Here is a 23,081-nt window from a genome sequence, read left to right as displayed (position 1 = left end):
GTGAATTCAGAAATTTTTACCAGTGTATCATAGGCACAAGAATTAACACTAATGTTTGGAATCTGCAGTTATCCCACAACTTTTCCAGAAGATCAGTAATTTCTGAGAGCTGGCTCCTGTTTGCAGTATAGAGCAGTCAGCTCTGCAACTGCAGGGTTGCTTCATGTGTTGGTTTGTTTATTTTCCAAGATTTACAGGTACCATAAACTGTTGCCAAAAGCAGGAGAAATTATGAATAATATTTTTCTCCCCAATAGCCAAAATTTCATGTGTGTGTGTGTTATTGGTATAAATAGCAAATCTTCTTTTGAGTAGGAATAAGACTTAGTTCCTAAAGGCAGTGAACTGTAGCAGACACAAGGTCTAACATTTGTTCTTCTCTTCCCTTTCTTGTTTTTTCCTAACAGATAAAGCACATTATTCTGTGGTAAATGATACTCGGATGTTCTGCAGCACCAAGGAATTCAATATATGGGTACCCATTGAAGGCCTGATTCCATTTTCTAACTCCACAGTGCAAGTGACTGCATCCAACAGCCAGGGCAGCTTGATAAGTGATGCTGTAACAATTGTCAGGCCTCCAGGAGGTGAGTAGGAAAAAGCGCTTTTTCTGTGCATGTAACAATTCCACAAACACTGTTGAACAAAATGTTATTTATTATCTCAGCTGAAGTTCAGAAGAATATGTTTGCATTAGTAGTTCTTACTACCAAAATTGTTCCTTTTGGCTTCTAATTTGTCACACTGTTAACTTTAGGAACTAGAGAATAAAAACAGTTGTGTAGTTAACATATTGTGAAGGTGAGAGGTGTATTATGTACTTCATTTTTTTTCTGTGAATGGTGGTGTATTCTATCAGGGACAGCTGATCTAGCCCAAGAATATAGAGAGACTCAGCTGCATTTTGTAACCTGTTTTAGAATAGAAGTTGAAAGTGCTGACAAGGAGCACTTAGAGAACTATTGACTTAAAGAACTTTTTTAATAATAGTGATAGAAACCATTGGCAATATATTGAGCCAGAACCCACAAAGTTCTTTAGTTGTAAGAAAGTCAGTTCCAATGTGCTGATTTACAGTGACTGAGGCTCTAAATCCCTCTGGCTGTTCTCTTCATAGCAATTGGAAATAAGGGAATTGAGCAAATACACCCTGAACACTGTGAGTGTTTTGTTCTGTGTTTTTGTTTTGGTTGGTTGTTGGTTGTTTTATTTTTCTCAAGAAAGCTTTTCCATTTCTAGCTGGTGTAGGTGTGTCCCTTTTGCATTCCCTTTTCATGGCCATCCTCCAGAATTAGCGTTGGTTGAATAAATACCAATGGAAACAATTAATTTAAGCCAGTTTTGAATTCTAATATGAGAACCCAACAACTCTTGATCTTGAGAGATGTGTAGGTGTAGCTGTTGAGTAAGAATAGTGTAGAGTGACATCCATACCATTTTAAAGGAAAAGGAAAAGAAAAACAAAAACAAAGAAAAGAGAAATCCCATAAACCTTACAGCTCAAAAATATAGTTAAACTTGAAACAGTTTGCTTGCAAACAGATAGATTAGGTTTGGGTCCAAACCAGCAGAAAGACTTCAGGAAAGTGAGTAAATCCAATACAGAGTTTCTGTGACAGATGACTGAGAAATAAGGAAAAGGTCGATTTCCAGCACATTTTATACTTTTCCAATTTTATTGTCAAGTTGCACCTAATATTAACAAATAGACTTTGTTATATATATATAATAAAACTGCATCTGAGTTTCACTGCTCCTTTAAGACTGAGCAGTAAGACAATGTTATTTCTAATTCCAGTGCCACATTTTAATTTTGCACAGCAAAATTTGGTAGAGAAAATGTTACCAAATGACAAAGTAAAGGATCTTTAAAGATAAGCAAGGACATGCACAGGTTTATGACAGCCATTCAGATGGACTTTCTTTCATCATTAGATTGTTGTTGATTACAATTAGAAAACTTACAGCTTTGAAATTATCTTTTTTATGACCTTGTGGTAGTTTAAAAGCAATACCTCATTGGTTAAATAGGTTTTAGTTCATGCTTCCTTTCAGTTAATGCTCTGAAAACGTGTTATCCTGATTTACACATAAAATCCTGCTGAAAAGCACGTGGCATTCACTGGGATATGTGTGTTTAAGTAGAATGAAATTAGCAGTGAGAGTTATTAAATAAATCTTCCCTACTCTTGTCCATGGACTGTGATCTGTAGTGAAAGGAACACTGAAGCCAAGAGGCCTCCTTAGAGGAATGAATATTCAGCAAACGCAGCAAACTGATGTTAGGTCAGAATTAATTAGGAAAAAAGATCAAACCTGGATATACGAGATTTTTCCCTGCGAGACAGATTTGTTTTTCCATTTTGCTTAATATTGCATTGAGAGTCACATAATAAAACTTGTTTTGAAAGATTTCCTTTATGTCAAATTTCAGTCTTTTGGATACATCAGTTGTTATTCTCTCTTCTATTTCTCCTCCTTCTTTTTCTCTCTCTCTTTTCTCTCTCTTCTCTTTCTCTCTGTCCTCCCTCATCTCCTCTCCTTCTCCTTTTTCTCTTCTTTGCTTCTTTCCTTTTTTTCCACCAGGATTCTTTTCCAACTGAATTCCTTTTGTTCTATGTCTTCTGTTTCTTCTTCATTTTTCTTCTCTTACATTCTGTTATGTCACTTCATGTGAATTTAAAAATGAAAAAAAAATTAAAAGTATTTTTTTAAAATCTCATTGTGAAAAAAAATAACATTTAAAAATATTCCAAATTCTCAAACATTTGCATGATAGCCATCTAACTTCAGAATAATATAATCTCTGATTTTGATGGAGAGCAGGAAATGTTTTAAACAAAGTTCTTAAATGCAAAATTGCCACCATTTCTTTTCTAGAGGCAGTTTAAGGAGACAGCAGGGTAGAGTAGAGAGGAGGAAAAAGCTCTCCTACATCTCTCATCAGTGACCCAGCTAATTAAATAGTGTCAGTGGGAAGCTGTGCATTGTCCATTCCAGTTCCTTTTGTCCAGAAAGATGATTTCATGGGGATACAAGGCTAGGATTGCAGAAGTGCTTGTGTGGAAAATTGGGAGTTGTTCTAATGACACAATAATTCTTCTCTAAGCTCTGCAGTATTGAACTGATTGTCATTTTCATTAGTGCTACTTTCTTCTTTTCTTCCCCTCTCCCAGGCTGTTCAGCACATCTCTCAGTGAGCTCACCCTGTGTCTGTTCTTGGTTTTGGGGGGGTGTTGTGGAGGGCAAGAGATGAGAGAAGTGAGTCTCCTTCCTGAACAGTTGTGTCTTCAGCCTCTGGCAGTGGGAGGCACAGAGGTGCCCTCTTTGCTGCTCCCTTTCCTAAACTGCAGCCAGCTGGGGCTCAGCCTGACCCCACACATCATAAAGGGCCACCTCAAGGTTGCTTTAAATTGGGGCTTAATGGAAGTCCCTGCTCATCAAACTGTGGAGTTTTCCCAGCAGGCAGTGACACTCCAACTCTGTCCTCTTCTGATTCCCTCCTTCCCTTTGCCTCCACCCCCTGTGCTTTTGGGGCTGGGCAGATCTCCCCCAGCTCCAGCTGGGCCCTTTCCATGCTGCAGACATGTGGCCCCTGCACTGATCAGCTTTGGGGTTGCTTTCTGTCTTCTGGAGCTGCACGAGACAGTTGGGACACGAAGATCCAAACAGCAGTTGGAGTTGCCTGGGAGAACATGGATGTTTTTGCTTGCTTAGGGAGAGCCAGGTGAGAAATACAATGGTTGTCATAAACCATTATAGTTATAATGTTTATCTTTCAACCATAAATTACTTCGTGGTCTATTTTCTTGGTGTACCAGATTAGCAGGGGAATACCTCACAAATGTGAAAACAGAGCTGTTGTAGATAAGTGAGGCTTTGAAACCAAAACCAGTGACAAAACATACTGAGACCAAAGGTATAATGGGACATCGACTGTTAATGCTGAGACTACCCTATTGCTTTCAATTTCCTGGAACATGAAATAAGACATATAAAAAAAAGGTAACAGTTGCTTGAAGCAGAAAGGAATAGAAGCCCAAACCACTTCTTGTAGTCATGCATATACTGAAAAAAACTCTAGGTTCTTCTGTGATCACAACATTTGATTTTCATCTCATGTCTTCTGGTTCATTTCTCACATTGAGTTTCTGGTTAATGTTATTATTCTGGGTATTTCTGTATTCAATGAAAGGGGTTTTGTGCTATCAGGGTGGATCAAAGTAAGATTCCTTGGCTATAGGAGAAAGTCCATGTTGGAGGTTTTCGCTCTTGAAAGTCAAAATGAAGCCTCGTTCAGGAGTAGAGTTTCTAGGACTATTGCAATATAAACAAAATTTAGTTGATGAATAAGTAAATTCCTCAAGCATATTTCTTGGTAAGTAGAAGAAGGGGAAAATCCTTGCTGAAGGCATAAATAGCTCATATTTTTTTCTATTTAACACATACTTAATTTACCATCAAAGGATGTGGTGCAATCTCTATCTGCACAAGGTAAAATAAACTTCTGAAAGGAGTTTTTAGGTACTAAAGTTCTTTGTCTGTTCCTGGAAATTCTAGATTAGGCAACAGATGTTTCCCCTGGACTTCTGCTCTATGCTTGCAGAAAGCAGGCATTTGAGGAATTGAGTATCACTCACAGGGAACACTGAAAATGGAAAAATCACCTGAATACAGTGCCAGGGGAACTCAATGCTGGGGGGCTGAGGAAGAGGCTAATCTGAAACAGCTCATGTGGCTGGGTATGACCAAATTCTCTGCTTGGAAACTACCTCTTCCTGTGAAAAATGATTAAGACGAAAGAAAAATCAAAGTTTTGGGTCAGATTCTCAGAATATTGATATCTTTTTTGCTGACAGCTTGCACTAGGACTGTAATACAACTGCTGTTTAGCTGGGCTGAATTTGAGTTAAGGGTTTAGTCCTGTTAGCAATTCCTCAAACCAAGCAATCCTCTGGAGCTCCAAATACCACAATGTACATTTTTGCTGCTACATTCCTTAGCTACAGCTTGTTTTCTTGTGATAATTTGAATCAGATGTTAAAACATGTTAAGCCAGTCCTGGCTGAGCAACTCAGCCCAGCCAGCAGCAGCCAGTGAGACCTTTGCTGCCAGGGGTCACTTTCAGAATCTGTGAATTTCAGAATCTGTGAATTCAGGGCCATTTGTGATCGGCACACAGTTGGGTTTTTTTGATCATAAGTTCACTGTGAAGTCACTGTTAAAGACTGTGCCCAAGAGCCAGGGGGGAAGACTGTAAGGAAAAAAATTGCCGACCTGCACTGGGACCTTCTGTGAGAGTGGCTGCATTTACCTCATGCTTTATCCCTGGAACTGATGTCAGTCTTTAACTTCTCCCCCAGAGATGTGGAAGCCTTGTTTACATGCTGGAGGTGACCCTTCCAGGCCAGGGCAGGAAAGGCACAAGCTAAGGGAAACAAGGAGTCTTGCTGTGGGTTTTTTTGTTGGCTTGTTTGGGTTTAGTGGTGGTGGCGTGGTTTGGGTTTCTTTTTAAGGAAATGTCTCAAGTTTAATGTCCTGGGCCTGGAACAGGAAAGTGTAATGGTAGACAAACGTCCCCGCATTGGAGCATTTTTCTAACACAGAAGCTACTGCCTTGGACTAGAACTGTAAGAGCAAACCAAAACAGCCAAATTCACTGGAGGGGCACTGTAGTTTTGCAGCACTGTGATTAAATTGAAACTGATCACTTCTGTATGATATCTGCTAAATAACCCCCGAAATTGTGTCTGCCCAGGCTCAGCCTCCATCTCTTCCACGACAAGGGACCAGGTGCTGCAGTGCTTAGGATAGACCAAGCACTTTAATCCTTCCAGGAGCACTGGTTTCTTCTTGGAGCAGAGTTTGCAAATGTTTGGACCTTTCGGTGTGTGGGTCATGTGATGAAAATAGTGTTATAGGTAAATAAACCAAATCAAAATATAGCAGCAAAATTTATTATAAGATTTATATAAAGTGCAAATAAGCAAATCAGCGCGCTGGGCGGCCTGGAGAGACCCCTGCTCTTCCAACGGCCCACAAGTTCAATAGAGACAAACAGTAACTTTTATACTTTTTTCAACTCCCCTCCCATAGTCACTTGGTAGCTCTTCATTGGGCTTGAGTTCGCGGGCTTTGTTCTGGTTGGTTCTGTTGTAGGCCCATTTTAATTGCCAGGGACTTTCCATCAGTAGTTTTAATTAGCCCTAATGTCCTTGGAGCTGAGTATGGGAATGGTATCCAGATGTTCTCTTTGGCTCTTCTTTATCATCTTTGTCCTTGACTCCCTGATCCTTGTTCTCTTCTTCCTTTTCTAATGAGTACACTTAGACAATATTTTTAGAAAAACAGGATGTAGTATACGTGCTCAGCAAAGCAGAATACTTCATCTTGCCAACTAGGGAACTGCCAGTTGCAGGATAGTCAACTTATAATAGTAACACAGCAGTTAACTATTCCGCAGCTTACAACTCCCCAGTCCCAACAAAGCATTAGCTATAATATATGAAAAGTACAATATATAATTTGACGAGTAAATTTTACCATTTCTTATTTATTACAATAGGGACAAAGTATAGTGAAAAAGTATCTTGGTGAAAGGATGGACTGTGTACTTGGAGGAAACATTGCTATTTTTAGATCCAGATAAAGTTTATGTCAGCCCAAGCCTGGGAGTGCTGCTTGTGACTGGCTGCGGGACACCTTGCACAGGGCAACTGTGAACTGCAGGGCAATGCTGAGGGAGGAGAAAAGCTTGTTATGGGTGCCAAGGACAATGGTCAAGTCAAGGAAAAGAGCTTATGGCTCTGTGGATCTACCTGGGCTTATAGGGAAGAAGGGAAAGGAGAGGGTCAGCCACCCTCCAGGTCACTTTCCCAGCTGTAACCTTGTACTGCTTTGCTGATGGTTAAAATCAACTTGGATAGTTTGACTTGCCTCCTTGCCACCCTAAAAAACCCCACCCAAAACAGAGATAAGAAAGCAGCAGATTTTACCCTCATCTGTCCCCTGTGCTTATGGGCACTGAAATTTTCCTCCCCCTGTCCTGTGGTGCCGGAGTCAGCTGAGTTTATCATGGAATTGCTCCTTAGGGGTTCCTTTGGTTTACCTCTGCCCTCCCTCTGGTCCCAGTGGCTTGTGGCAAGTTATGTGATGGACGCAACTTCAGTCAAACAGCAGAAGTGCTGCTGCTGCCCTGGTGTGTGTTCTAGCAGGGTATCCTTCAGCACTGATCCCTGCCAGGGAACAAACCAAGCTCAGCACCTCAGATTCTCCTGCTCTGGGACCCCCTGCAGTGCCAAAGGAGTGCCAGACTTAGGAGCAGATCTCAAATCCAGTCTTTTACATTGCTGTTGCAATGCCCAGAGGGACAAGGTTTCTGCCCAGGTTTAACCACAAGCAGGTTCCTGGAAAGTTTTTTATGAGGTGTGGTTTTTTTCCCTGCTTTCCAACTGCAGAATCCCACACAGCAGTTCGGACTTGCCTTGTTGCATTGCTCAGTGATACTGCTGACCTCAGTCCAGAAGTAAAAGTAAAAATCCATTATGAAATCTAGTTGCATTATAAAGAAGGAGGAGCCTGTAGTGTGCCTGTTTCTCTGGGATCCAAGTGGCTTCTGCATGTCCTGTGCAGGGCTCTGGAAGAGGAGCTGAATGATTGAGAGTTGGAAAGAACTGCTCAGGCACGTGGAGAAGGGAATGGAAGAGGCACAAAAGCTTCCTCAGACAAAGCAGCTTTTGAGATACTCACACTGTCTTCTTCTTTAAGAGGTCCTGTCTTACAGTCAGTCTATTCTCTTACAAATTCCTGCTTCCTGGTTTTTAAGTAGACATTTAGAAGTGGGCACTAAAATGACTGTGGCAGGAGGGAAGTGTGCTGCACATTTTCTCCGTAAGGAAGAATGTGTGTTACTGGTGCTTGTGATCTTTCTTACTAAATAACTCCACTTCTGTAGCCCTGGCTGGCAACTTTCATGCAGCTCTGCACTGAATTCACACTGATTGTGTGAGTGCAGAAACCCAACAGCCGCATCAAGCAACAAAAACCCCAGCCTGGTGGCTTCTGGGTTCAGAATGAAACAAAACAGAACCAAACCACAGAGCATTAGTAAATAAGGACAGAGGTTTTGAAATAAAAGAAGTTAAATCAGTGGAAAAGTTCATTCATTCTACTCTTCCTAATGCGCTGCAAGCATAATAAAATTAGTAATGTTTTCTAATGGTTACTGTGGAATTTCTTTTCAGAGCAGTTGGTGGAAAGCCAAAGTGTGCTTTACATTCAGGATTTTTGCAGAGATTTCTCAGCTCAGCCACAATGTCCTGCTGGTTGCTTTCTCTGCACTGCCTTGTTGGAGCTGTAGAAACAAACTGCAATCATAGGCTCATTCAGGAAAGAGCTGTTTCATCCCTTCCCATAATTTCATTTTGTTGTTTTTTTTCCTGTAAAGGCTTGTTGAGAGTGGTATTCAGGAGATCAAAGAGTGAAACTGGTACAGAAAGTGATAGAAAAATTATCTCTTCTATAAATACTGCTCCTTTTCTGTGAAAGAACTTAGAGTAGAAAATAAAATCTGTAGGATCTTCTGAAGTTCTTTGGGGCTTATTCTGTTGCAGCCTTACTTCCTTCAGTAATATTATTTTCCCCAAACTGATCAAAACTTAAACATTCTCTGTGGGATCTTTAGGGTACCAAATAAATCTTTTAGAAAATGTATTGCATTGTTTACAGCTGGAGAACAGCACTGGATTTTGTGGGTCCATGACTGTGCTTAATGGTTGGCTGGAGAGGGAAGCACGTCCAAACCCTGGGGCAGCACCCCCGCTCTGCCAGCCCCCGTGGCTGGCATTGGGGTGACCCCCCACCACAGCTCTGCTCTGGTCACCTTGGGCAGAAGTCAGAAAGCCTGAAAACACAGACTGGAAGGGCAGTGAGCTATTTAACTTGTGCTGGAGTAGGAACAAGCACAACAAATGGGTGAGAGTATTTCAGGTCTCTTAACTGTTCAGGTCAGTTAACTCTTCACTTTGAGAGAGGACACTGCTGGAAGTGATGCTATAGCATTAATGAGTGACTTTCTTTCTTGGCAGATACTGGGGCCTCAGGCTAATGGGTCAGGTCTGACCTGGGGAAGAGCTGGTCAGCTGAGTGTGAGTGGCTGCTGTTAGCTGAAGGAAGCCTAGATCCTCCTGCTTGTTGCTTTAGTCATCTACTGCTTGCAGGTGATCACTTTTAGGGTCTGGCTTTACTCTGTTACAGCTCTGCAGACAACTTCAGTAGCTCTGAAAAGGGAAAGTTAGTATTACTTGGAAAAGAAAAGGAAGCAGGCCAAAAATGAATGAAAAATATTTTCTATTCAAAGAGCATGTTTCATTTTAGATTTGAGTGATTTATTGTTGAAGTAAGTTTAAAACTGATGGTAGGAGGTGGCTTTTGGGAGAGTGGGAAGTGGGGAGGAATTTCACCAGAGAGCAGAGGAAGGGAGACATCTCTTGAGCAGAACAAGGGAAGGGGCAAAAAGACCTCTAAAGAGAAGACAAAATGACTGAGGATAGAAGATACAGACCTCAGGCTGACAACTACTTGGGAAAAAACAAACCTTAACCTCTGGGCAAATAATTCTGCCAGATGTGCTGCAGCTGTTCTGTGAGGTGAACATCCTCTGGGGTATAAATACTCTGGAGGGACTTAAAAGACATGTAGATGTGGCACTTAGGGACATGATCTAGTGGTGGATTTGGCAGTACTGGGATAACAATTGGACTCGATGATCTTAAGGGTCTTTTCCAACCTAATGATTCTGTGATTTTAAGGTCGATGACAGTCCCTTGGCGCTCTGCTGTCCCTTAAAGGAGGGTACAGGCATTGTTACCTGGTGCTTTGCACAGCAGGAGACAGGATAAAGTAACGTGTGAGATAGTACTGAATGACCTGCTTTTGGAAAAGAAGAAAAGATAGGATCCATTTTTGGATGTATAGGAAGAGGATGAGAAAAGGTGGTTGTTAATCCTTGGTGGGGCAAGAGGAAATCCTCTGTAGAGGGGAGCAGGAGCTCCGTGTGTAAAGTGGAATCACTGGTCCCCCGTGTGGTGTGCAGTGGAAGTGGACGGATCTCGCCTCGGAAGGTGCGTGTGGAGCAGTGCCAGGACGGCGGCTCGGTCCAGCATTTCCTGGGTTTACATCCTATGTGTTGCCGTCAGTAGCCTGAGGCACTGCAGAGGTGTCCAGGGGAACTTTTGCAGCTGGTTCCTGTGCCTGTTGGCAGCTGGAATGGGCTTGCCTTGAGGGTTTTGTTTCTCCTGTATCATCTGGTTTTGGGGTGGAACTCTCAGCAGCTCTAGATTAGCACAGACCATGAGAGACAAGCATTTATTAAGTTCTGATGAAGAATTACTGCATAATTAGGAATTAATGCATAATTAATTTGGAAATTTCCTCAAGGTACTTCTCAGGTGGTGACAGCAAAAGAGTTGTTTAATGAAAGCTTCTAATGAAAAGCTCCCAAGAGCGAAGCAGGTTCTGTTTTCCAGAGCCAGGATGATAAAGAAGGTTTTAAATTTTTTCAATTTTCTTTTTTCTTATTTGAAAAGTGAAACTTGTATTTTACTAAAACATATTTCACGAAGTCATGACAGTTTCATTGAAATGACTGAGAATGAACTTCTGACTAAAGCCAGGATTTTTTTTGGAAAGAAATACCAAGTTTTTGTTTGTTTGTTCATTTGATTTGAACTGATATTTCCCGTCAGACTTCTAAACTAAAAACAGAGTTCAATTTGACAATAAATATTTCATCTTACTTTAAGTGAAACACTCATTCAGCACAAGATATCTTTCTTATCTAATTTTTTGGTGTGTTTTGGAAGCGACAGCAAGGCAGGTTGTTATTTGTTGCATGTACTGCTGAGGGATGTGTGCAGGGCACTACTTTGAGGAGCCTGGAGGACCTGGACATGGAGCCTCCTGCCCAACAGGCTCAGGAGGGATTACTCTTTCCCTGCAGAAGGACCACGTGTCTCCTACTGCTGTGATTGAGCCAGAGGCGGAAAGGGGTGTGAGTTTGGCACTTGCAAAAGCCATTGTAGTGACAGCTGAGCAGCACGAGTGTTCCTTTGCCTTCCATTCCTTCCATTCCAGATGTCTTGGCCAGGAGCAGCCTTACAGCACTTGGCCTGGCAGCTGATTTCTTTTTGTCTGGAGAAAGATAATAAGAGATAATGGATGCTAAACACTGCATTTAATGTCCCAACAGGAAGAAGACTAAGGGAGGAGCCTGGTGAGCCTGACCTGGGACCACAGAGGATCTCAGAGAACATCCAGCACCGCTGGAACTGAGCACCCAGGGCAGTGAGATGGACTCTTCCCCACCTCATGGGGTTGTGTTTCCTGCTCCTGGCTGTTGCAGCTCCCTGTCCAAGTGAGACTCCTTTTATGACCTCATTGCCTTTCCCTGCACATCAGTAGCTAAAAAGCTTTTAGCTGTTATTAGAAAGCTCATCTGTTCCCAGTTAAAGCTAAAACCACAAAAACTGTAGGGTGAGAAAAGAAATTAAGGTGAAGGTGGGTTTGTTTGACCTGGCCCAATGCCCTGTTTTGGGAGGGATGACTCTTTGGGTCTGTCTGATGTCAGATGAGGCAAGTCCTCTCCTAAAGGACTGGCTTTTCCCCGGGAGAGTCTGGATGAGTAAACCTGCACACTGCACCCAGTGTGTCCAGTCTGGCAGCTGTGAACTTCACTGGACTTGGGATCTGGTACTCTGCTGGAGGGACACCTGATAGGACTGTGCCAAGGCCTTGAGAAGGAAAGGAAACAAGAAGAGATGATTCATCTGAGCTCAGCAAGAGAAAAGCCTTTCAACTAATTTCCCAAGCTGCCAACTTCCTAGTTTAAAACAGTTACAGCAGTGGGAAAATTATATCCTATTTCTACCCACAAATTATCTGGTGGGCTGGCCCCAGTGCTGTGTAAAATTTGCCCCTTGGCAGACAATATCTCTGAAGCCATGACCGGACCTGTTCACCCAAACTCACCCCATTCTGTTACACTAAACATGGGGAGTAACCTGGTAGAAAATACTTTTTCTTTGTTTTCTCCTTTAGATATTGCCATGGCCAGTGGTCACCCAGTTGAGAGGACACATGACTCTTCCTCTGACAAAACAAATGTGACAGTCGACTACCGTAAAGACTGTGCAATGAGCTTATGTGAAACAGGCAGTTGTGAAAGATTTGTAAAAATTGCTGAAATAGAAAATGAGGTGTTTTCAAATGGAAAATTGAGTTGGTGACCAAGGAAAAACATCCTTATGTGCTTTCAGCAAGCAAATATTTTCCTGAAGGAATTTCTACCTTAAAACGGTGGGAGCGAGATACTTGTGTGGCATCCTGAATTCTGCAGGTATGTTCTACTGGGAGCCTGGTTATCAACAGATGGGAAACATATTTCTGGTTATGAAAGTGAACTGTTATCCACTTGTGCAGACAGTGATGTTCATGAGTAAACTAACTTGACCAAATAAGGTTCTTCTGCTAAAAAAAGTTAAATAATTCAGAAAAATAAATAAAATTCTCTTGAGTCTAACACTGCTTAAAACTACACTAGTAGGGTTTCACATAAACACATATTTTTCTGATTTATACAGACTTTTTTTTCTCCTTTTCTTTTTTTTTAACATGAATTCTCATTGTCAAATTCTGTGTCAGTTTGTAATGTATGAATTCCACCTGCTTCTGTCAGTACAAATTGACTTTTACTCTCCTGTTTTATGCTCACCAATATATCTACATGCTGTTACTACTGTGAAAAGTTTGGGTGACACTGAAACCTCCCTAGTGAAAACTGGAAGTTGCTGTAGCCATGGGTGCCTGTGTCCCTTGAGAGGGTAACAGGTGGAGGTGCTGAGCCTGGGATGTGTAGACAGGAAGGAGTTCTCAAGATTCTCTTGGAAGAGGACTAAGTTATATGACGGCCCAGTGGGATGCAGGGTCAGTTGGAGATGTGCTCTGGGGTCTCTGAGATCTACACAGCTGCTGGTCTTGCTTGTTCCCCCTCTTTGGTTCCTGTGGGTAAAAGGGAGCTACAAAATAGTGTCTAATTTTTATTAAAATGGTTTTTAATTGCATCAAGGTAATGTTAAACTTTTTACACATGTTTTGGTATTCTTAATTACATGTGAGACTTTCTTTGCCTTCTCGTAACATGTTTGGTTCACAGAAGAGTTCATCAGCTTTAGTGAGGAAGAAATCTAAATGTCACTAGTTGATTTGAACAGCTGGGGAATGAAACATCTCCAACTCATAGCAGTCACGGCAATCCCCACCTTTCAGTGCTACATGATCTGCTTGTTTAAACTATGAACCTCTTCAACCTTTTGAACCCTTGATTGAAGATCTTGATCTGTATTTATAATTAAAACTTCTTTTATTTTTCAGCTTTCTCAGCAAATGGGAGAGGTAGCATCAGTCCTGAGGAGAATAAAATTTGCTGTGAAGCAGAAACAATCCTACGCTGAAGTGCCACATTGAAATGTCAGATGCAGAAACTGGAAAACCAACAACTGGCATCCTTGGTGAGGAAATTCCAGGTTAATCTCTCCACAAGTTTGTTTTCCCTTTGCTTTGAAAGTGTTTCGCCAATAGAGCTTGATGTGAACAGAGTTTTACATGGAGCAATAGATACAGGGATGCTGAGGGAAGGTGGTACATGATGAGCACGTAGCCAGTTCCCAAGAATTCCCCTTACCAGTCAGGGATAAGTGATTTTTGCCTCTATATTAAGTCACATAAAGTTATTTTTATATTCAAATTTCTTTCACGGTGGAAATCCCTGTTGTCTTCCTTAGGTGATGGACAAACAAGTCTTTAAAAACCAGTTGAAGGGATTTCCTTAATGACATTTGAAGCCATCATTAAGGATGGCTCTCACATCTCTTGGTTTGGGGTTTTTTGGAAGAGGAATACATTCATTGGTATCTGTTGTGGTGGGGAGTCAAGAATTAGCTTTGAATGTTGATGAAGTCAGCATTGTTACAGGTATCTTCATTAAGGTATCCTGAGCCAGAGCCTATTTGTTCTCTCATCCATAGGTTCCCTCTCTCTTTATCAGCTGTTGTGGGGGACTTTGCTCATGCTCAGTTCCTCAGGGTGGTGCTTATGAGGCAGGCTCATACCTTGGCATATCTGCTTGATTCACTGGGCTTCTTTTTATTTTCTTCTACTCTCCAGGTAATCCTGAATTTCCCACCAGGAATGAGGGCATGATCTCCCTCACATTCCTACTGTGCATTGTGGTTTGGGCAGGAATGGTCTCTGTGTATTCCTATTGCTGGCATTGGATTAGTCAAGGTACTGTCTGACAAATTGTTGGTTTCCTGTGGATTCCACACCTGGTAGTGGGACAAGCATACAGGGTGTTCTTCCTGGATTTCATCTCCATTATGTTGTCTAGATGGGTTTGTTATGAAAAATAAGCACAGAATAAATTTCTTCACTGCTTCCTCCTGAAGCAAGGAGGAAGCAATGGCAGGGCTCAGCCTTCCATCTGTGGGATCCAGTTCCCTGGAGTGATCCCAGACTGTGCAGGTCCCCCTGCAGAGACATGTCCCAGCCCAGGAGACTGATGGACATCCAGGTGTGGGCTGACAGGTCCTTTAGGAGAATGGTTCCCACTCACAGCTCTGCCCACTGAAGAACCACCTTTAATTTAAGAGAAAATATTTTCCTAAATGTGGCCAAGAGGGAAGTTTGTTTTGCAAACTAATATGGGTGGAAATAGCCAGGATAGGCTCTGTGGCATAAAAAGAGAATCATGTGAATAAAATCTGGAAACATCAGCCTTCCTCTGTATTACCCTCTGCTCTTCCCTCCTCCCTCCCAACACAGAAACCACTGTGTTCTTCAAGTGAGATAATAATAAACCACCTCTTACTCCAGAAATAGTTGGGCTCCAATACAGACTAGGACTTGCGATGCAGCTGTGCTGTCATATGGCAAAGCATCCCACCTGCCATTCCTGGTAGGGATTTGTGGAGAAACAGAAGGCCTGTGGGTCTGTCTGAGATGGGTAGCAGTGAGTTGATCAGTAATTGCAGTAAAACATAAATTGGGAAAAAACAATTTCCAAGTCTGTTAGTTTTAGTTCCTCTAAAGAAATCCTTGCTAATGCTGGTACTTTTTCCCTGTTGTTTTCCTAAGACTGTCATAGCATTCCATCAGATCTTTTACTGTTAAATTGTCTCTGGAATGTTAAAGGTTGGACTCGATGATCTTGGAGGTCTTTTCCAACCTAAACGATTCTATGATTCTATTATAAGATTTCCCTTTTGGGAGTTTAATTAGGGTCAGTGATGAAATCACAGTGCCACTACAGTGGCAGGAGGGTATTCAGTGAAGGACTAGATGTGTTTTCAGCTTTCAGAGCAAGAGGTGGTCCAGTAGCAGATGGGACAGGGGAGGTGCCTGGAGGACTTCCCACTGCAGATGGATTACAATTCTCACTGAAATCAACCTGTGCCCTTTTTGGCCTCACAGATATTTTTCTTTCAATTCTACAGCTCTTAGGGAATACAGACAAGCTTCAGAAGAAAAAAACCTCAACCATGTTTGAAGACCATCTACAAATAGGAAGACCTCTATGCCAGCAGCATCTTCCTCTGTCCTGATGTACAGCAACCAGCTGAAGCAACAGAGGTTGATTTCCATGAGACCTCATGGTCCCATATTCACAAATGGTCTTTTTTTCACAAATGCACCTTCACCACATCCACATGTTCACCACGGACTGTGATTGCCACAGTTGTCCAGCTCCAGGCCTTCATGAGCAGCATGAGCAGCACCCTGGATCTCCCATCCTCTGGTGGTGCTTGGCTGAGGACAGCAGCTATCACAAGGTGTGTGGCTGACTCAGCAGCACAGCCTTAAACCTACTGAATTGTCTCCAGCTGTGTACTCTGCTTTCTGGAGATGTCTATAGGCTTCGTCCTCAGCAAGTGCTTTGTGTTTTGCACTATGCATAGATAGGCAAATATTTTTATTCACAGAAATATGGAATGGGTTGGGTTGGAAGATCATCTGACAAAATAAAAAAAGGACTAAGAGTACTAAGATGCCTAACTCACCAAATGTCATAAAGATCATCCGATGAAGTAAAAAAAGGACTAACAATACTAAGATGCCTAACTCACCAAATGCCATAATTTTGTAGCTGCAACTTCTTTTGAGTGATTTTAGTTCTCAATTTGTGTTACTATACTAGTGACAATAAAACAACTCCTTAAGAACTGGCTATTCCTTGGTAACTCTGTATTGATGATAATGTTATTTGGTCTGTTAATCTCCTTGACAAAGCATCACTATCCCATCATTCCCAAACTCACAATCCAGTATTATTGTCGTGATTCATTTCTTAAATATGGCAAAAGCAAAGATAGGGAGTAAGAGATGTCTCCTGGCATCTGCTTTTCTATCCAGCAGTGAGCCTTTGTGCAGCTAATTGAAAGCTCATTTCACAACCTGCTTGAACTCTCTTTCCTTTGCAATAATTGGTGAAATTTCTGAACTTTCAAGCATTCAAGAAATTCTTTGGGAACACCCCCTTCCCCTCTGTATTCCCATGGAGAGCAGTGCCCACAGGAAGAGCTTTTCATCCTCTTGGGGAGGGAGCAGGAGCTCCATGTGAGCTGTAGCTGGTTCCCCTTTGCTTGTGGTTTTAAGCTCTTGTGCACTGCAGACACACAGAAAGGGTTGTTAAATGTGAAGCCAGGGGCACGTGAGAGGTACGTCCTGTGGGGTTGCTTGGGAAGTTATTCCCGTTGTCACTGCCAAGATGCAGATCAAAGTTGCTGGTTTGTGTGCAGGGCTGGTATAATAATTGAAGGTTTACCTGAAGTAATGAAGCATCTCTCACCTCCTTGCTCCTTACAAAGCCAAGGCTTTTGCTTTTGCAACCACCAATCTAAGCCTGTGGGAACAGTGACAGACTGAACTGATTGTACCCAGCACCCACATTTCCACTGAGGCCACACCTGAAGGACAACTGCCTGACTTGGGCACTGTGAAGGGCAAATTTGAGTGAGTGTCTCTGATCTCAGTTGTCTTCAAAGGAAAGGTGGGTGCTTATCATAGACAACTTTCTACTCCTACCCTCAGGGCTGGGAGTTGCTCAGTAGCAGGAAACCAGGGGCGGTTTTCGTGTGAAGTCAACATCAAGATACACCTCTCTGTCCCATTCATTGTAATATAAAAGCAAAAGCAGCATCTTGCTGGCTTCTTTTAGTAGAGAGCTGATGTAGCTGAAAGGCAACAGGCCAGCTTGTGGCATCAACCCTTTCCTCAGGTCTTTAACTCATCAGTCAGATTGTAGAGAGCAACTAAAGAGACCTTTGAAAATGCTGTGGATGTCGTGTCTCCCAGCTGCATCTCTCTGTCTGCTGCTCCTCCCATGCTTCCCTGCCCAGACCGGTACATACGATGTAGATGCTCCTCCAGTTCGGTGTTTTCTTTCCTCTCTCTCACTTCATTGTGTTCAATCCCCCTCCCACTTTAGTCTATTTTCTCAAACAACTTCCTGCCAGATTCACTATTAGTGAAAGCAGGTGGAACTTTGGGGAAAAAAAAATCTATGAAATTACAAAAGGAACTTTTAGAAAAAATTGTTATGATCTGAACTTTTCTACAAAACAATTACTCTCTGTAGAAAGAGTGGAAGTTGTTTTGCCAGTCATCATGGCTAGGCTTCGCGAACAAAGATTTGGGAAGGCTCTATCCACATTTGATACAGGCACGCTGGTGGCTTATGAGGCCAATACGTGACAGACATATCCGATTGCAAAAGGCACAGCAGAAAGACTCCTTAGATGGTGTATTCTGCAAGGCACGGTTCTTTCTGAGTTGCCTTTTTTCTTTGAGAGTGATCCTGTGTGCGTTCTCAAAGGAGACAGCAGCGTTATAGATGGTGTGTCTCCAGGCCTCCCGATTTGAGGCCAGAGTAGACCAGTTATTTTGATCAATATGGTCAAGGCTGAGATGTTGTTTCAGGGAGTCCTTGTATCTTCTCTTTGGGGCTCCTCTCTTGTGGCAACCGGTGGCAAGTTCACCATAAAGCAGGATCTTAGGGAGGCGGTGGTTGGTCCTTCATCCTTGAGACGTGCCCTACCCATCGCAGCTGCGTTCTCAGTAACATGGCCTCAATACTTGTGACTGCTGCTTGTTCTAGAACAGATGTATTGGTCACATAATCTGACCAGTGGATGTTTAGGATTGTGCGGAGGTAGCGTTGATGGAAGCGTTCTAGGAGATGCAGGTGGTGGCGGTAGATGACCCATGATTCGGAACCATATAAGAGAGTAGACAGCACTGTGGCTCTGTAAACACTGATCTTTGTGCTTTTCTTCTAGTGTTTATTATGCCATACTCTTTTGTGGAGTTTTCCAAAAGCACTGTATGCCTTTGCTAACCTGTTGTCTATCTCTCCGTCAATCTTACCATCTGAGGAGATGAGGCTACCAAGGTAATTAAACTGTTGGACTGATTTGAGCTCTGATTGGCCAATGGTGATGTGGGGATGATGGGGGACTTCCTGAGTTGCAGGTTGATGGAGGACCTCTGTCTTCTTTAAGCTGAATTCCAGCCCAAAGAACTCAGCAGTGTCTGCAAAGCAGGATGTTAAACGCTGCAGGGCTGCTTCTGTGTGGGCAACAAGGACGGCGTCATCAGCATAAAGCAGCTCCTGGACAAGATGGTTTAAGGTCTTGGTGTGGGCCTTCAGCTGCCTTAGGTTGAATAGACTTCCATCAGTACAGTATCGAATGTAGATACCGTCCTGATCATCGAGGTCTGCTGTGGCCCTTTGGAGCATCATGCTAAAGAAGACTGCGAATAGGGTAGGAGCGAGAACGCAGCCTTTTTTCACACCATTCTTAATTAAAAAGGGCTCAGAAAGTGTGTTGCCATATCTGACTTGGCCGTGCTGATCCTCATGGAGTGAGATGATCATTTTAAGGAACTTGGGGGGACAACCTAAACGTTCCAAAATCTGCCACAGACCTTTTCTGCTCACAGTATCAAAAGCCTTGGAGAGGTCGACAAAGGTTACATAGAGACCTTTGTTCTGTTCCTTACACTTCTCTTGCAGTTGTCCGAGGACAAATACCATGTCTGTGGGGCTCCTGTTGGCTCTGAAACCGCATTGACTTTCGGGTAGCATTCCTTCTGCTATAGTGGGTATTAGTCTGTTCAAGAGTATTCTTGCCAGGATTTTGCCAGCAATGGAGAGCAGAGTAACACCACGATAGTTTGAGCAATCTGATTTAATACCTTTTTTCTTATACAAAGTGATGATGACTGCATCTCAAAGATCTGATGGTAGTTCACCGAGCTCCCAACAGCGCACCACAAACTCATGAAATTTAGCATGGAGTGCAAGGCCCCTATGTTTCCAGACTTCAGGTGGAATTCCATCAACCCCAGCTGCCTTGCCCATTTTCACCTGCTGTATGGCCTTGAGGGTTTCTCCAAAAGAGGGGGCAGTATCCAATTCATACTTTACTGGTTGTTGTGTGATGGACTGAATGCTGAGTCTTGGACTACACGGTTGGTACTGAAAAGAGTCTGAAAGTGTTCAGACCATCGATTCAGAATGGAGGTTTTATCTGTTAGAAGGGTTTGCCCATCAGCACTGAGTAGAGGGCTTTGTACCTGGTATGTAGGCCCATATGCTCTTTTCAAGGCCTCATAGAAACCTTTGTGATCACCTGTTGTTTTGCCAGTAATTTCAGATCAACTGTATCTATATTATTAAGGATGACAGGGGAGCCCTCTACTGACAGAAATGAATATTTATATTAACTAGGGGCATTTTTATTGAAGGTGGAATATAGCCTTACCAGAAATATCCACTGCTGAATGTTTCTGTGGTCATTAAGACTACAAGGTGGAGGCACACTTAGGGAAAACTGTGAATCTCTGAGGGGAACAAGGTGAGGAAAAAAAAAAGTCTCCAAAAAGTCACTCCTTTTTTTCCCCATCAGCAGTGACAATGGAAAGGATAGTGACTTGAGAAAAACATATTATCCATAAATCCGTGTGTCTGAAAGGAAGATGCATTAAAACTGGTGAGAATATTCTTTAGTTAGTGGTTATCTAGGAGTCAATGCTGATTTCTGCAAATATAATTTAACTCTTGAACTTCTACCTTGATCTTTGGAGAATATGAGTGATGGGCTGCGTCTGCTTGTTGTTAACTTCGTGAGGTCTTAGGTCGCAGAAAAGTTTAAAGTGGGTCAGTTTGGAAGTACTGATTTTTAGGTTGATGGCCTTTCCTTTCCTGATGGTAAAGGCTGAGTGCTCTGCACTTCTCCAGCCTTATCCATCACTCCATTTCTCTGCTGTTTTGGAAGATAATTGCTCGTGACTCCTGAGTTGCCTTAATTCCTTCTCCAAGTGTTGTAGGAGGAATATGCCCATGTCTGGTCGGGTGGAGTGACTTGCTGTATCTATATTTCAACAATCCAGACTTTCTGTGTTTGAATTCTGTGTTGGTTCCCTTATTAAAGTAAATTGCCCTAAGTATGTAGGGATCCTTAATTTGCTTCTCAACATTGAACAATTCAACCTTTTCTAAACTGTGTTTGTCCTAGACATGCAGTACTCTTTATTTAATTTTTCTTCCCTTGCTTCTGGTGTAATTTCTTTTTGGTGTTTCCCATTTGATCCCTCTGTTTCTTGCTATTCATTACACAAATATTTACTGTTCAGTTTCTTTTGATCCTGAGGTAATTAGAGAACTCAAATATGTCTCATTATACATTTTGGTACCTTTGTTTCTTACTATAGATTGGAGTTACACCTTCTGCAGTCCTCTTCCCGAGAGGCTCTATTATCCAGTTTCCTGGTGTTACTAAATACTCCTTTCTTTAAAAAAGGAAAAAAAAGGTGTATTTTTCCTCCATTCTCTGTCATTTTTTTCTTACCTTTGAATTCAGATTTAGACCCTCGAACAACTCCAACTGTCAAGCTGAGTTCAGTGAAGCTCGTATTTTGAAAACTAATAGGATCATTCTGAGAATCTAAACTGAGCAAACTAAATTTTTTGCATGAGTGACAGAAGACACGTTTTTGCCAAGGCCTTTTAAGCTTTGGGAAGGTGCTGAGTTGAACAGTTTAATGGGCATGAAAGGCACTACAGGGTTCAGGGCAGCTAAGAGATGACATACCCAGCATAGCAAGACTAAGGTCCAGTCTTACAGAGTGATTCTGTTGACAGAGTTGTTGGTTCTGAAAACTACTTTGATATTAAAAGATCAATAAGAACTCTGGTATTACCATCTCAATTGCATTTCTTATCTTTAGGTGGAGAAAACGAACAGTCAACAGACGTTATCAGTGTTTGAGAAGGAGACTCCATCAGCATAACTTGCTCAATCAGTGGTTTAGGAGAGCACGTGGGAATGCACTTGAAAAGTAGCAGAAAGACAGTCATTAGGATATATTTTTCCAAGGAAGATCCTCCAAATATCTCTCCTGATTTGGCTGGTCACACCGAGTGTTCAAGTCAAGGAAGGAATTACAGGACAACTTTGCACAATGTACAGGAATCTGACTCCAATATCTACCTATGCATTGAGTATGTTACAGTCAATGACCATCACAAAGTACTGGATGGAAAGAGAACCATAGTAGTGGTGAAAGGTATTGCAATTCCACCTTTTATGTCATGAATTATTAAATACAGCTCTGTATTTTAAATCAAAAATTGGAAGCAAGCACAGTGGGAGAGAGAGTCTGACAGAACCATACCCATGTCTGCTCAGGTGATGAACAGATTTGAAGGAAATTGTGTGTCTGGTCCCCAAAATATTGAAGAAAGAACATTAGATAGTACAGTACCAAAAAAAACCCCATCCACCCTAGAACATCAATTTGTGACTGATTTAATTCTATCTACAGGTTTTCACCTATTAGTCAGAGGTAGTTGCAGCAGTTTGGAAACAGTGATGACCTAGAACTCTTTTTCCAAAACAATCTGTGAATGAGTCTGGAGGCCCCTCAGCCCTGTGGGGTGTCACCTGCTCTGCCCTGCCCGAGATGCCCCACAGCCTGAAGGATGGACACAGGCAGCTCTGTGCACAGAAGCACATCCCTGAGCTGCATCCAGGGGGTTTCCCAGGGAATGGGACTCTCCAAGTGAAGTGACCTCAGGATATTGCCTTTTTCTACCAGTGTAAGGGGGGTACTTTTGAATTAGATGATCAATGGTGCATAGAGGTGTGAGAAAGAAATTATATTTGGATGTGAAACCAGCTAGAGTATTGTACAATGTAACTTTATTGCACGAGTTAACTGAAAGGTCCATTGTGTTTTTTAGCAAGTCAGTTGGATGTCCCCTATTATCAGAGCTGAGTTTCTCTTTGGCTTGGCTCCCTACTGCAAGATAGATACAAATACCTTTGAAACACAACGGGAGAGGTCATCCATAGGGGTGAGAAAGATGATGGTGAGAGGAAGATGATGTGGGCAGGGGTCACTGGCCCCTTGCCCTACAGCAGGACATGCACAGACTGTTGCTATCAGGTGATGAACAGGCGAGGTTTGGCTGCCACTCAGGCATCACCTTATACTGGGTACTGGCCCTACGTGGTGTAATGTAGAGCTGATAAAATGGGGTGTCAGGACTGCTGGGGTGAGCGATCCTCATCCTGCCATGGAGACTGTGTTGCTCCGTGGGGACGCCCACTAAGCACGGGCACCAACCAGCTGCTGCAGATCCTGGCAGCCCTGGCCTGTCTGTGTAGGTAAGCAGAGTTTTTCTTTAATAGGAAACAACCACGAAAGCAATGTTTTATATCTTTTTTTCGTACTCCTTTAACTCCTTTTTTTACTAGTTAATACTGTATTAAAAGCTGTTCATAGTATTGTATGAATGCCAACTGATAAAGTAGGTTTTTTGTATTCTTTTTTGGCTTTTGATTCTCTTTTTTAAGTTTTTCTTATCCTTACTGCAATAAAAGTGGGGGGGTTTTTTGTTTTTTTGTTTGTTTGTTTTAGTGTTTGAATGTCTGTTGTACTTGTCTTTATTCCGGGCAAATATT

The 23,081-nt window shown here is 42.3% G+C and overlaps 1 long non-coding RNA gene across 2 annotated transcripts; it reads left to right on the top strand.

Annotated features, from left to right (window-relative positions):
- Window positions 1-405: 405 nt before the first annotated feature.
- LOC108638854 lies at window positions 406-16,279 on the top strand. 2 transcript variants are annotated; one of them, XR_001920111.2, is made up of 6 exons: window positions 406-587; window positions 11,249-11,413; window positions 12,097-12,394; window positions 13,429-13,565; window positions 14,221-14,340; window positions 15,549-16,279. It is a non-coding gene; the product is annotated as an uncharacterized LOC108638854 (long non-coding RNA). The 2 variants fall into 2 exon arrangements; XR_001920112.2 differs by having other exon boundaries at window positions 13,429-13,580.
- Window positions 16,280-23,081: the final 6,802 nt, after the last annotated feature.

Source organism: Manacus vitellinus, unplaced genomic scaffold (genome assembly GCF_001715985.3).
Source record: "Manacus vitellinus isolate BGI_N305 unplaced genomic scaffold, ASM171598v3 scaffold_132_pilon, whole genome shotgun sequence".
Classification (NCBI taxonomy): domain Eukaryota; kingdom Metazoa; phylum Chordata; class Aves; order Passeriformes; family Pipridae; genus Manacus; species Manacus vitellinus.
Note: the sequence above shows the minus strand (reverse complement) of the source record. Positions and strands in the feature narration are given on the sequence as shown.